General features: G+C 33.2%; 1 pseudogene; it reads left to right on the forward strand.

The window, feature by feature from the left end:
• The first annotated feature begins 7888 nt into the window (after positions 1-7888).
• Positions 7889-14841, forward strand: LOC149560900 (glutamate receptor 3.1-like; annotated as a pseudogene).
• Positions 14842-15495: the final 654 nt, after the last annotated feature.

Raw genomic sequence — 15495 nt, forward strand, 5'->3', positions numbered from 1 at the left:
GTATTGTTGCTAAGTGTCATACCTTAATGAGAAGAAGGCCAAGAAGTTATTGGATCAGCATGAGATTTCTCAAGCATGCTGATTTCAAATTTTCATATGTTCATCTGCTCCTCCACCAGGGAAGAAGCTCACCCAGCGAGTTTCTGACACGCGAAGGTAGACAGCTTCTAGGTGCATAGTATTGAAAGAATGCAATATGGAGATGCTCAGAGAAATGTTCCTAAGATAATGTGCCCTTGGATTTTCATAGAAAAGATGAAATCTCTCTATTTTATATGGTGTTGGAGTTCCATCACTTCGGCTACTCCTTGGAAGTGCACCCTAGAATGCACTTTTTTGAAAGTACAAGATTGTCCATTCCATGAATCCAATATATAGAGCAATGTATTCTAAGGATGTTGGGATACATTCTAAGCAAGAAATAACATTCCTTGCAATGCCCAAATGACAAGAAGAGCCATGCCAGAAAATGGCCACCCGCACTATGTTAGAGTAGCTACCATCCTAGTTTTTTGAAGAGATAAATTGGAGCAAGCACACTAGGTATAAACATGAAGGATGCATTCTTAAAAGCTAATTAGATGATTTTCCTATCAAATATGCATTCAAATTAGTGGGTTTCAAGCAAACTCTTGTTGTGTTGGAGTTCCACTAGTTCATCTGCTCCTGCACTAGAGGAGCACTTCAAAAGCCACTTCTCCAACATAGTAAAGTTGAAATTTAAAAATGACTTTTTCAATGAAATATTCAGTTGGAGATTCTTAGGAGATGCTACTCTAAAGAAAAATAAGTTCAAGTATAAATGATTTTTGGGAAAATGAGAATCTACTACTCCAAATGCGAAAAAGCGCTCTATGCGCCACCTCCTCGATAGGCCATATTAAAAGATACAAGGAGCCCTGGGGCATAAAGTAGAATATTTAGTCTAAGATACTCTTGATGAACTTCCTAAAGGAACCCAAGGTAAAGTAGGAAGCCTAAATATTAAGGTTGTAGAAAGGTGAAGTATTAGCTTCTCAACTTGCAAAAGTACACTCAAACAGGTACAATCCCAACAAAGAGAAAACAAACTAATTTAAAAAATTTTGCAAAAGTAGTGAAAGACCTACTCTTCTAAAAGAACTGAAAGAAAGCTTTGTAGAAATAAGAGGGAAAGGTTTCCCCCTAATTCAGTCAAATAAAGGGCATTTCCCTTCAAGGCAAATTCTCACCTCCTTGACCACTTGTCCAAAGCCATAGCAAACAAGTGACAATCAAAAAATCTAGTTTCCACTATGCCAAAGCTTAAAGGTTAAAATCTATTGTACAACTCCTCATTAAATGTGGATTTTATATGGGATCAATTCATTAACCAACTGAATTAAATGCAAATTTGATCATTATACCATTAAAGGAGAAAATGGAGTTAGGGGCCATTATCCATTCATGTGACGGACGAAATTCAATGCTCAACATTCAAGTTTGGATTCAATAAGATTGAATTGTTAGGTTCACTTCTGCAACTAGGCACAATTTCATGATTAGTGTGAATTCTCTTGCTATATGTGACGTTATATAGTGAATGAATGGAAGAATTGGTGGCACTAATAGATTGACTGGCCTTGAGAGTGAACTAAAGAATCTTACCGACACATATTTTATATTTTACAACCTTAGAGATTTGCATAGGAGGTTAAACGCTCAACCAATCCACCCTATTACTTAGAAGCTCAAGGAAAGTATATTAGTAGAGGCCGTTAGATTCCCCATGGTGGCTCAAGTGATGATGTTAGTTTGAGAGTCCATAGCTCGGTATGATGCAAAATCTAGACAAATTAAGATGCTTGATGCCTCTATCTTGCTCACATTTGACAGAGGTCTTATGTAGAGCACATTCGATATTCCAAAATGGGCATAATTTTCTATTGTTGATTTTGGTTTCTCTACCTCCATGTACAGTAAGAAGAAGACTCTAAGGCAAGGAGATATTTTAACAACATGGATCCAACCTCCAAAGAGTAATAAGAGTAAGCTCCCAAAGACTCTATTTGAAACTAGTATGAAGTGAGAAATAGTAGATATATTGGCCCTATTGTTAAGACTAAAAGGATAGGAGGAGATCCTTAATTTCATAGAGAATAATTTCTTCCTGGTACAAGAGGTTTGTGTGGATAGCCAATATATCGATTGGGCTCAAATCATCTATGATGAGCTAAGTAGCTGGATGAACTCAGCAATGGGATTCAAATAATTTCACATCTCATCACGTCTGGTATACATTCTAGTGACCCATCATTTGTGGCTGGGCTTGTCAAGCATCAAGGATTTCAACGAAGACAAAGGTTTATGAATTCTACCCCTACTTGCAACTAGAGAAAAGCTATGAAGAGTATGTGAAGGTGAATGATGCCTTTTCCATGAGTTTGTGTAGAGAGCTATAAGGGTGTTCTAAATGGAGATTTTCACTAGAGGGAATTTCAATGGTGACCCGATTTTGGTGTTGTTTCATTTAGTTTTTGACATTGTCTTACATCTAAATTGGTGCATTAAATGGCTTTCCAAAGAGGTTTCCCAAGTACCCTAAAGACAAGGTAGTGTTAATTGAATTATGTAGACAAATTTTGGAAGTTAATACCTTGTGCTTAGCTATTAAGAAAGCAAGAATTCCTTTCCCAATTATTTGTAGAATCATACTCTTATGCATCTAGGTCAAATGCAAGTAATTTAATTAAGGTCTTTGAAGCAAAGATCAAATTAAAACATTATGAAGTCATTAGGTGATAGTATGATCAAGTGGAATATGTGAAGGATCATCTACAACTTGACTCCAACTACAAGCATGTGCCTAATATTGAGGACTATTGGGCCAATTGCTATACTAAGATTCAGACCAGAGAGAAGTTTTGTTCTAGGCTCATTGTAGAAGAAGTCAAATTGTATAATGTGAGCATTGATGTTAGTGATATAGAGGAAAATGGTTACTACAAGAGGTCCTCTACCTATGAGAATGAAATCAAGGACACTCCCATAGTATCAACTCCACCTGAAGGTCCCATGATAGATAAGATGGAAATTTTTATAGATGGCATCATTAAGCAGAACAATAAGTGGGTAGAATGGACAAGAGCCAAAAGAAAGAGGATGGGTGCTACAAGCTCATCTGTAGGTTATCCAATAGAGCTCAAACAACATCAATAACCACTTCTACTACAGAAGACACTACTTCAACTTCTATGGGCCCATCACAATCTATTGGTGGAGGAGGAGACCAACCTCCAAAAAATAATTTTCAAGTCCCTCCTACTTGTGGAGGAGGCTCTCTACCTGATACTAGTAAAGTTGGAGATATAGAGCTAGAGAAGGATAAAGAAAATGAGAAAGAGAAAGATCATTAGTTGGAAAAGACTCCTCAACCATTTTGGTAATCAATCTAGATGGAGAGAGCAATCAACTAGGTGATGGAGATGGTGGAGATGGACAAGTACAAGAGATTCCTAAGCAACAACAATAGGAAGGAGCTATTGATCAAGGTAATCCACCCGCACTTTCTATAACTAAAACTATAACTTTTCCCTTCTCTAGCAAGAAGAAGGAGACACCCCTGGTGGCAAAAAGTTATTTGATTCTTCAATACTCTAGTCAGTATTAAATGTCCTCACAACTGAGTCTTGCTTGGAGGAAACCATTGGCAAAAAGAAGAGAAGGATGGAGGAGAGTGTTCCACTAATGGACCTAATTGCTCAAGCCATGCAACAGCCTACTCCATGCCCCAAATTGAAGAAGAAAAAGATACTTGCTGCCCTGGCTATTGATGTCAACACTAGACATATGGTTATGGAGATTGCACAAAATTAAAAGGATAGGAAAATTGGAGATCTAAGCCCAAGTGGTTTCCAAAGACAAACATGACATGGGTCTACCTGTGCACAATACCATGGTCAATATCTGGAAATCCACAAATATCAAAATTGAGGATAGGCTAGAGGAATTAAAGTTGGCAAAGGCAACACTCAATACCTCTAACAAAGAATTAACATATTATATCAGGGCAATGCTTGGCCCCCTTGCCATGGTACCAATAGATAGAGATACTACAAGCTAAGTCACAAGGTTTGAATTCAAATTCAAGTTTGATGATTGTAAAAATTGGATGAAAAATCAACATTAAATTTAACTTATATAAAATTACTTGTATTTATATAAAAGCAATATATCCACAAAATTGTTAAAATAGTTTGATAGTGCTATAAAGTTAAGCTAAATAACTCAATACTATTTTAAAATAAAATAATATTATTATTAAAAACCATATTATATTTAATCTCATAAAATTTGGATGAAGTTCGAGAAGGGTAAAAATTTTCTGAAATTCAAACTTCATGGATGAAATTCAATGAATCTTGTGACGTAGACTACAAGTACCTTTGATCCAAAGGCAAAGGAGAATAAGGATTTTCTAGTGAAGCTATAGTTAAAGAGGGACTTTGGGTAGATTGGTCATGCTTGGATTGAAGATTTTAAGATCTGAGTCCCCCCTTAATTGAGAACCTTGGAAACTTGATACTAGATGCAGATAAGTCGAGAGAGGCTATATCTAAACACTGAACCTCAATGCAAATGGAAGTTGAGAATTTAACATAGGAGTTGTCCCTACTACAAGAGATGTTCAATATGAAGATTGATGTTGCCATCAGTCATGGCATCCTAAGGTCAGGAAAAGAGCCATTACACCATTGGAAACAATTAGTGGAATTCAAAAGGGAGAGCTTAGAGAAATCTGAGTATAAACATCAACCCCGCCAATTTCTAAAACTCAAAGATTCAGGGGCTCACTATGATTGACATTACTTGGAAAATGACATTAGACAAGCTCCAATCCAAGATCACCACAGTGGAGGAATTTATAGGAGATCATGACTACTAGGTGGTCAAAACTTATAACATCTTTACCGTAATACCTAAGAAGGATTGACATGAACAAAGCATTACATTCTTCTGATGATTCTTCTTCATTTTGAATTTTGACTCTCTCTCTCTCTCTCTCTCTCTCTCTCTCTCTCTCTCTCTCTCTCTCTCTCTCTCTCTCTCTCTCTCACTCTCCCCCCTTCTGCTTCCCTTTGTTTATTGTAGCCATATATGGAAATTCTCCTTGCATGTATGAGTTTTGTAACAGATGATTGTCAGTCAATCCTATTTTGGGCTATCCCTTTTAAACTGGATCTGAATCGTAATAATGAAATGTAACTAGCTAAATCTCTATGTGGGGCCTATAAATGTAACTTTCAAAGATGAATAAAAGATCGACAATTTTTTGGTGTGGACAAACCCTTGTAGCTATGTCTACTAAATGAGATTTTGTGTTCACACTAAGATTATTTGTTGTTCATGTTAGTTTAGTTGTGTGGTGCATGGGAATGAAGTTTGATTGTGGATAAAAAATGTTGGATTAATAATAAACTATTTTGTTACTTTCCTTATAGTTGGTAATATGAAGTACTGCTATCATTTGCAGTATTATTTCATTTCCCTATTCTTCATGAGTTAGATTCGTGTGCTTTTTCATCCCTGCGTAAGGAATTGAGATATTTTTAATAAAAAGATATTAAGTGAAAGTTGATTTGAATGTTGCTATAAGCCTAATAACTTGGGCAATCCATATGTTGTGTTATCATTGATTATTTTCCTATCTCCCCAACAATTTGTATTAGTTAGTATAGCCTTGCATATAGAAGATAGAGCAGATTGCATTTTAGGAGGAGAGTTAAAAGTGATTTACATGCATTTATAGTCATGAATGTTGTGGGCTATCTTCATCATCAATCTGTCTAACTTGCTTGAAGCTTTAGATAACTTGGTAATTTCCTCTTCTACTCTCTGGTTAAAAGCATATCCCCCAAATCCTCTGATCTACTAAAAATAACATTTATTGAAAATCTTTGCACTCATGGGAGTTGTACCTTTCAATTCAGAGAGCAATTCAATATAACATGTACATTGACCCAATCTATTGATTTCAACTTGTTCTTCCCTACACAGGGCACAATAAAGAGTCAAGGTACAAGCCAAACCTAGGAAGACAAACTATTAACCAATAAAGATCTTAATCTTTTGCATTATATTGGTCCTAATTTGATTTACTAGAATATATGGTGGGAATGAAATAAAAAAATTCTCAATGGTACAAGACATATAAATCAAGTTTGGGATAAAATAATGGTCAATCACATATAAACCAAGTGCCAATATAAGATTATCAAGTTTTTTCTAGGTGGAAATTTAGAGTTATAACAAGACTTGGTATTCTTTTGGAGTTTCCCTCTTCTTCTTCTTCTTCTTCTTCTTCTTCTTCTTCTTCTTCTTCCAATAGTAACCCTTCAGAATATCAACTTTTTAATTGGGAATGTCCCACATTCGGCTTGATTAAAATTAACATCAATGGAACTTCAAAAGACTATTAGGGAAAGTTGGCATGTAGGTGTTTGCTGAGAACATAATTGCAAGGTTAAGTTTTGGTTTGTTGTTAGTCTCGATGTTGGTTCTAATTATTTTATTTATGCTATGGCCATTTTCCAAGCTCTTATAGTAGCTAATCTAAGGCATTTTAGTGATATTATTCTTGAATTTGACTTTATTCTTTCAAAAAAAATCTTGATCTCACTTGTAAAAATGGCAACTAATGGACATAATAATGTATGAAAGACATCACCATCTTTTTTCATGCTTTTATATGTTAAGTAGAACAATATTAGAAGGAAATAAAATTAGATTTTTTATTTTTTGGCTTGATCAACTTCTACTTGGAATAACATGTAGGTTGATACTAAAAATAATCAATGTTGCCCTCACTAGAACATAAGAAGAGACTATAGTGAGGCTACCCTACATAGAAAATGAGCAGAGGAATTAGTAATTTTATGAATGTTGACTATAATGCCTCTTTGGATTATTAATTCCTACTGCTATGTTTCTACCTTCTTTTAGCATAAGGGAAAACTTTACGTGTATGAACTATTTTTGGATTTGATTGTGTATGTTTATTTAGCCTTAATGTTTTAGATCACACTCCATGATCCATCATCAGGATGAGAGAATATAAGAATCACAGAGTGTGATCCGAAACATCGAGGCTAAAAAAACATACAAAATGCAATCTAGAAATAGATAATACATTTCAATGGATTGTGGAAATCTGGTAATGGTGATGGGAAAACTTTACGTTTAATAATTAGAACATGCATCATGCATAGGGGAATAAATTATTATGCTCTATCTCTAGGATTTGGAGGATTTCTCCTTTGTTGTTGTTTGCCTATTTTCCATCTATCTAGAATTTACTGATTCTCTGAAAGTGGTGTGCCATGAGTCTTTGGTAGACTGGAGGACTTGCTTTGTAATCATTTATTGTCTAACATTATTTTTGCCTTTATGCCAAAAGACACCTTTAAAATTTAAGAAAAATTTCAAAATTATCATAAAGGAAAAATCCAAGACACTTTCTCCTTCTACCCAATTTTTAAAGAAGGAAGCTCATATTTATAAAATTCTAATCTAATCTAATTGGCTGATTTGACGGTCCACTTTGTTTTCAAAATTCCTAATTATATAAAATACAATCTTCTTAATATTTGTAATGTAAAATAGACTAGAGACCTAATTAAACTTAAGAAATATGGTCTATACATACCATACCGATGTCATTTCATAGATTGCATATTTTGTATTGATACTCAAATGTCATTTTATTTATAGTTAAACTCATTCTTATCAATCTCCTATTATTTATGAATTTTCTGTCACACTATTCTACTTTTCACTTGTACAATTTCTTACAATTTCTTGGGACATGGTAGAGTCCTTGTTCAAATATGTTTACTGAGAGAAAATAATTTCAAGATTTGATATTCATTCAATGCCCTTTATTATTGCACCTTTGGATTTGATGAAAATGAACAATGTTGCAATAGTAGGGCCACAATCTTCAATTATTGCTCATATTGTTTCACATGTAGTTAGTGAACTTCATGTACCAATTCTTTCATTTGGAGAAACAGATCCAACTCTCTCATCATATTAGTATCCTTATTTTTTCCACAAGACACATAGTGATATGTATGGAATGATGGTAGTTGCAGCTGTGATTGGTTTATATGGTTGGAAAGATATTTTGTTTGCATTTACAAATAATGATTATGGGAGAAATGGAGTAGCTTCTTTGAATGATGTGCTAGAAGATGTTAATGCTAAGATTGTTAACAAAATACCATTTCCTCCTAGAGTCAGTAAAAATGATATTGGAAGTGTGTTGGTGTAGTTAGCTTTGATGGAGTCAAGGGTATTTGTTGTGTATATGAATCCAGACACAGGTATTGATCTATTCTCCGAGGCACTGTACCTTGGAATTTTGAACAGTACCTATCTCTAGATAGCCATAGATTGGCTCTCTTCCCTTCTGGACTCTGATGGACTTGACTATGAAACCATGAATTCACTCCAAAGAGTCCCTGCTATATGCAAGCATATTCCAATTTCAAATCAAGAGCATGCTTTTAGAGTGAGGTGCAACAATCTTTACAAAACTAAGATAATTGATTTCCACTTGAATGCATTTGGAGTATATGCTTATGATGCAATTTGGACAATTGCCCATTCCATTGACAATTTCTTGAGGAAAGGAGGAAATTTTCATTTTACAGGTTATCCTCAACTCTCCAATTTAAGTGGAAATGAAACATAATTAGCAGATTTATAGATGTTTGTAGGAGGATCACAGTTGCGGAATATAATGCTACAAACAAATTTCACTGGTTTAACTAGTCCTGTGAAATTTGATAAAACTAGAAATTTGCTTGGTTCTACTTCTCAGATCATCAATATAGTTGGAATAGGATTTCACAAGGTAAGTTATTGGGCAAATCAATCTGGCTTGTCTATTATTCCTCCAAAAATCGGAGTTACCAAGTCACACATTCGACAAACTGTGGGTCAGAAAATGATTGTATGGCCAAGTCAAGACAAACTAATAACACATGGGTGGGTATTTCCTAATAATGGAAAGAATCTTTTGATTGTTGTGCTCGAAAAGGTTGGATTTCAAGAGCTTGAGAATAAGTGGAGGGTAACACCAACATGATGAAGGGATTTTTAATTGATGTGTTTGTTGTTGCAGTGGCCTTCTTACCATATGCCCTTCCATACAAATTTGCACCTTTTGGAAATGGGAAATCAAACTCCAATTTTGATGAGCTTGCGCAGTAGGTTGCCTCAAAGTTTGGTATATATAGAACTGTTCTTATATCTGCTACTATACTTTAAGATAATCATCTACAGGTTATAGCCCTTATATCTTTTTATAACTGCAATAGTGTGGAGATTTGATGCAATAGTTGGGGACATCTTAATCATGACCAATCGGTCAAAGATTGTGGACTTCCCAACCTTACATAGAAGCAGGGCTGGCTATGGCTACCTCTTTCTAGAAGGTCAATCCAAGTGCCACTTGGGCTTTTCTGCAACCATTCACATTAGCAATGTGGTGTACAACTGTTGCATTCTTTCTTCTCATAGGAGTTATTTTTTGGACTTTGGAGCATAAATCAAACCATGATTTTCAAGGACGTCAAAAGGAGCAAGCCCTTATTGTTCTTTGGTATGTGATATTTTTCAATTTTTATTTCTTTTAATAAGAAACTTCTTAAGAAATTTAACCCATAGGTTTGACGTATATTGTGGAGAATGCATTCCTTGCTTAGTTTTCCTTCAATTCTCTATTTTTGGAGAGGAAGTGTAAAATTATAGAATTAATTAATTTTCTATCCAAGATTTTTGGTAATTAAAATGATTACTGTCTAATTTTTATATAAAAATTAGTAATCAGGTGGATGAAAATTGACACTCATTACGTTAGTTATTCAAAAAGAAAAAAAGTACATATTTATAGTGTCATGGATGAATGATTTGTTGTAGCAAGGGTAGGAGATGAGTTATTTTAACAAAGAGAGGAGCTAATTCTAGAAGTAGAAGTAGTGGCACTTGCTGAGGATAAGTTAGCATCTAATTAACTTTAGTTAAGGAATGATGAGATAGAGGTGACACCTGATTTCCTTTAATCAAGGAAGCACAAATGTGTTAATAAGCTTTCTAGGAGTGAAATGTATTTGCCTAATTAAACTCAATGAAAGAGGTGTAATAAAATTACTTTGGAGTTGGTAGATAGCATTTTTTGGGATTCCACTGTGTGAAATGTTTTTGCATGAACATTCTAGATCACACTGTGTGATTCATCCTTAGGATGAAAGAGTTGTAGGAGAAAAATGGTCAAATTGAAGACCTAGACCACTTGAAAAGGAGGAGGGTGGAGGATGAAGAGTGGAAAATTTCAAAAAAGGAAATACAAAAAGAAAAAGAAAATCAATGTAATGAAACATAAAAAGCTTTAATATTATAAGATAAACCTAAGAGCCAAAAATAGAAAGCGAAAAAAAATGAAAGGAATAAATAAGAGAACAAATTTTTTTTTTTTAAACCATGAAAGTATAATAAAATAAAGAAAACAAGAAGTTAGAGGCTCAAGGTGTGACAATGCCAACACATTGTTTTGCAAGTTGGCAAATCATCTATGCCTATCCCATCCAGGGTTGTAGTGGTAAGAGCGAAAGTGACAAAAGAGGATAGAGAAAAATTAGTGGTGGGGGGAGCCTAAAGAGTCGCAAGTATGTTCAAGGTGCAAGCACAAGATGCAATAGATTCTTTTATTGCCAAACTCTATTATGCTTGTACCATCCCATTTCATGTGCCTCATTCCTATTATTTCAAATAAATGATAAAAAATGCAGCCTTCTCATTTGTACTCCCTAGAGATCATAAGATACACATTACCCTCCTAGATAAAGAGTATTCTAAGGTTAATTTTCTAACGAAGGATAGGAGACAAATTTGGGTCAGCATAGGTTGTTCTATTGTGATTTATGGGTGGACTGATATTAGTCATTGGGCACTCAACAATATCATAGTCACATGCATTGTTTAGAGAAGTGTAAGGATGCAAATTTCCAACTAAGCATTTCAAGAAAGGCTATAGAGGAGTCCAAGGCCTCAAATGTTGTACATGTGGTGAATACCTCACTATTTTTGTGCAAATTGGCTAGTATGATGGAAAAGGGTGATTACAAGCACATCTTTGGACTACATGTGTTTATGTATTGGACAAAGAACTGAAAGACATTGGAAAAATAGATTGGATGAAGGAAGCGGTGGTAAAAGCTAGTGACATTCAAATGTTCATTTTACAATCAACACATCTTGCTCTCTTCAAGATGTTTTCAAAAGAATACCTCAAACTTGTTGAGTCAAGATATGCCCATAGATTAAGAAAATCAGGGGTTGGATATAAAACATGATTAGCCAAGCACGAAAGTTATACAACCATGATAACCAAAACCCTAATCTAACTTATAAGGCTATTGAAACAAAATGCCTAAATAAAATGTATCTCAAACCAAAATACAAGCATTCCTTCAATAACCCTTTATTACTTTTTCTTTCTTCTCTAGTGAGATCTTTCTCTTTGTACTGATGTATACTAATATAGAAAAAAATAAGGATATTTTTGCAAAATAATGGGAAAGATACTAGAAATTGTATTTGACCAAAATGATAGTTGAAAGACAAATTTATAGATTTCCAATTCAAAATGAGTGATTAGGATCAAAGACAATGGATGGATAGGATTGAATAAGAAGACCAAACAAAGGAAGTTGAAGGTATAAGTGGGAAAGGAAAGGCTAAAGGACAAAAATAATATGAAAAAGTGGAATTAATCAAATGTATTCATTAATTCCCTCCAATAGTGATAATAAAACAATAAAATATTTGTTATATGATTATGACAAAAAATGACAAAGGTTTAAATAATTTTAAATTATTTATAACTAAAGGGAACATGTTAGGAAAAGGGACAAATAATTTTTAAAAAGCATTCCCTGAAGGACAAATTATTGACATAGATTAGATAATTGTTGAAATTATTCAATTAGACTAAATGATGAACGATAAAATATGATGACATGATAAAAAAATAGAGGAAAAGATGAATGATCAATTTAATAATAAAAATTAGTTAATAAAGCACACAACTTACCAAGACTAGAGGAACAACACATTAAAAAAAGGAGCTAGATGTGGACTCCATGAAGTGTCATCTTATACCTTGTTGTCTACATCCTAGAAACTTGGGGTAACATAGCTAATCATACATAATATACAATCTACATAGAATAGAAAGGTTATAGAATATCCCTGACACATAACTAACATAAGGAATAGCTTATAACATTTGATAGTTACTATAGAAAATCTTATTGTTGGTAACAAAAAAGCATATAGATTTTTAGAAAGAACTAAACCATAATAGCAAATAATAATAGCAATAATAATTTAATTTAAAAATTATTGAGAGTTAATTTTCAATGTATTTCAATATGGGTTTTATAAAACATATCCATCATAACTTCACTACCAATGGACGTACAATAATTTTCTACAAAAGCATCATTTGGTGGATCCTTGTCTTCAACAGAAGCTAACATCATGTGATTTTTCTTTGAGTATTCCCTTGCAAATATAATTGGCTAAAGTTCTATAGGGTCAAGTTGTGTGATACTTTTTTTACAGTTATAATATTCAGATTTCTCTGATTATTGCTTTGCGAGTATAATAATTTCTCATTTTCATATTCAACTTCTATGTCTTCAGTTTTTGTTCTCTATTCTTTTGTTAGAAGGACTGAACTCACAAGTTCTAGGGTTGTTGGAGTTATTTGACAAAGTGTAAAGATAATATTATTGCATTTTGGAGGCAAACTTTAACATTGTGTCATCTACTGGTGACTATCTTCTGTTAGTTGTTTAATGAGAGACCTCAAACTGTTTGTATAATTCGATAGTGACTTTATCTTGAATTTTAAATCTAAATAGTTGAAGTATTAGAGTAAGCTTTGTATTAACTATTTTCTTCAAAAAAATTATTTGAATTGTCCAAAATTCTATTATGATTTGTCGAGATATATATGATGTAATTCAGACGTAGAAAGAACAAGAACAATAATAGCATTGGCTTTATCATTGCTATTATGCCAATCTAGTATCTTGCATATATAGGTGATTTCTCCTTCTTATTTACTATTTCCAATTCATTTTTGTTCATTAGTTGCATCTGAATTTTCACTTTGCAAGTATGAAAATTGGCCCTGGATTATTTGTTTGAAGAATAATCTATCTTAAAAAATATTCCTGAAAGAAACAATAGATCAAGTTAACCTTATAACTTCACTTATTTACTCTATTTAATAAGTTTATAAATCTTAATGGATTGCATTTTCTGAATCCTCTTTATTTTCCTTCGTTGTAAAAAGTATTTCAAAAATAACTGATATTCTTGGCAGTTTGCAAATTAGGCTTTTTACAGAAATTAATGCTTTTATCCTTCCACATGCCTTATAAAAGATAAATAATGAAGAGACAGATAAATGATTCATCACAGATCCTTATTGACTACGATTGCCAATACTATTGTTGGCTTCTTTGCTTCAATGTTCACGTAACTTATTAATTTGATATGGCAAAGTTTTTCCCTTCTTTCATTCTTCTCTTATGTGGCCTATTTCCCAATTTAGCCACATCAGTAGGCTAATGGACAATACCTATGTTTAAGCCTTTGGTTCAGATATAATGTTGGAAAATAATTCTAGCAGAAATAATAATAATTTAAATATTATTGAGAAAGAATCTTCAATTTATTATAACTTTAAGTCCTCATCTTTAACTTTTATAACCAATTTATAGGAATATAACCTTTTGTAAAATAAATAACAAGTCACTAATAATTTTATTCATGTAAACTTTAATATTCCAAAACCTATGTTTATTATTGTGGTTGGGATATTTGCTCATAATGTAGGTTGTTTATAATTACAAACTATATGAGCTATTTGTAATCAAGACACACTTGTTGATTATAAAAGAAAATGTTGTCTTGGATCCCTTTTACCTAATTCTTATTATTTAAATTGTGTTTACTCACAACCCTAGAAAAAATTCTTTCATTTTTTTTGGCATCTTGTTGTTTTGAATTAGTTACATAATTTTCTATAATTTTTACAGAAATACTCTACTTCGCAACAGTTGGTCTTATAAGGTGTTGCAAGGTTCCTTTCTTATATGTTAGTGAAGAAAAAAATATGACAACAATTTTGGCCTGATGCAAGACAAAATTTTATGACCAACCCGAGGCGAGCAATGCTTTTAATATGGTTATTTGTTGTTTTCATCATTAATTCTAGTTATACTATAAGCCTGACCTCAATTCTCACAATACAACAACTTTCACCAACAATAAATGGAATTGATGCTTTAGTTCAAGGCAATGAACTAGTTGGATATCAAAAAGGAACCTATATTAAAAAATATTTATCAAAGGAATTGAATATAAATAAATCTAGACTTGTTCCTCTTAATTTTCCAGAAAGTTATGCTAGAGTATTGTCATTAGGACCAAGCAAACCTAGAGGAGTAGCAACAATTGTGGATTCATTGCCAATTATCTGACTCTTTCTCTCTAAGAAATGTGGTTTCACAACTATTGGCCCAGAATTCACCAAAGCAGGATGGGGATTTGTAAGGAAAATAAATTATAATTGGTTATGTGGATTGCTTCTAAAATATCTTCATGCACAAGTGATTGTTTTGGATGATTTCTTTGCTAAATAATTAGCTGATTATGTCTCTATTTTTTGTTTCCTATTAACAGGCTTTCCAAAAGGATTCCCAACTAGTAGTTGATATGTCAACAGCAAACCTGACCTTTTAGAAAGTGGTGCTTCAAGAATTGAAGAAAGTGTTACCTCAAGAAATCAATAACAGACTTAGGTTGAGTCTAAATACTACTCTATTAATCAACCAATTTCACCTGACAACAATATAATGTTGCATTGTTTAGTCCAATGTTGATGTGATGTCCTATTCATCTAATAGTGGCTCTATTTAGGAATAGGTGGCACGATAGAGACTTTTAGTTACAGATATACTTTCTTAGGATTTGCATGGATAAAGGGCTATAAAACTGTTGGATTAGCATCAATCTGAATTAGTTTATGAAAGCACATTAAACAGGATGAAATCTTGTTCTCTAGCCTTTAAGAAAATATGGTTATGTTTGATTAGTAGGAAAGGAGAACTCTCACTTTGTTACTTAATATTTTGCCCTTGAAATGCCATTTATTTGAATATTTTCTTATAATATTCAAATATTTATCTAAAGTGTACAAGATGTTTTTCTAAGGATTTCATGCAGATAAAAGATTCTATGATCGTGGGGAGAATTTTAGCTCCACCCCTAAACAATCATTGAAAATCAAGTTCTATAAAGTTGACCTATCACTCCATAACAATATATTTGATGTCATTGGCCTAACATTGTGGAACTGTTAGTCTTATTAAACTTGTGATGCTTAAATGGTGCAAG

This window comes from Cupressus sempervirens, chromosome 4, assembly GCF_028749045.1.
Source record: "Cupressus sempervirens isolate cs-2001-9-10 chromosome 4, ASM2874904v1, whole genome shotgun sequence".
NCBI classification, from domain to species: Eukaryota; Viridiplantae; Streptophyta; class Pinopsida; order Cupressales; family Cupressaceae; genus Cupressus; species Cupressus sempervirens.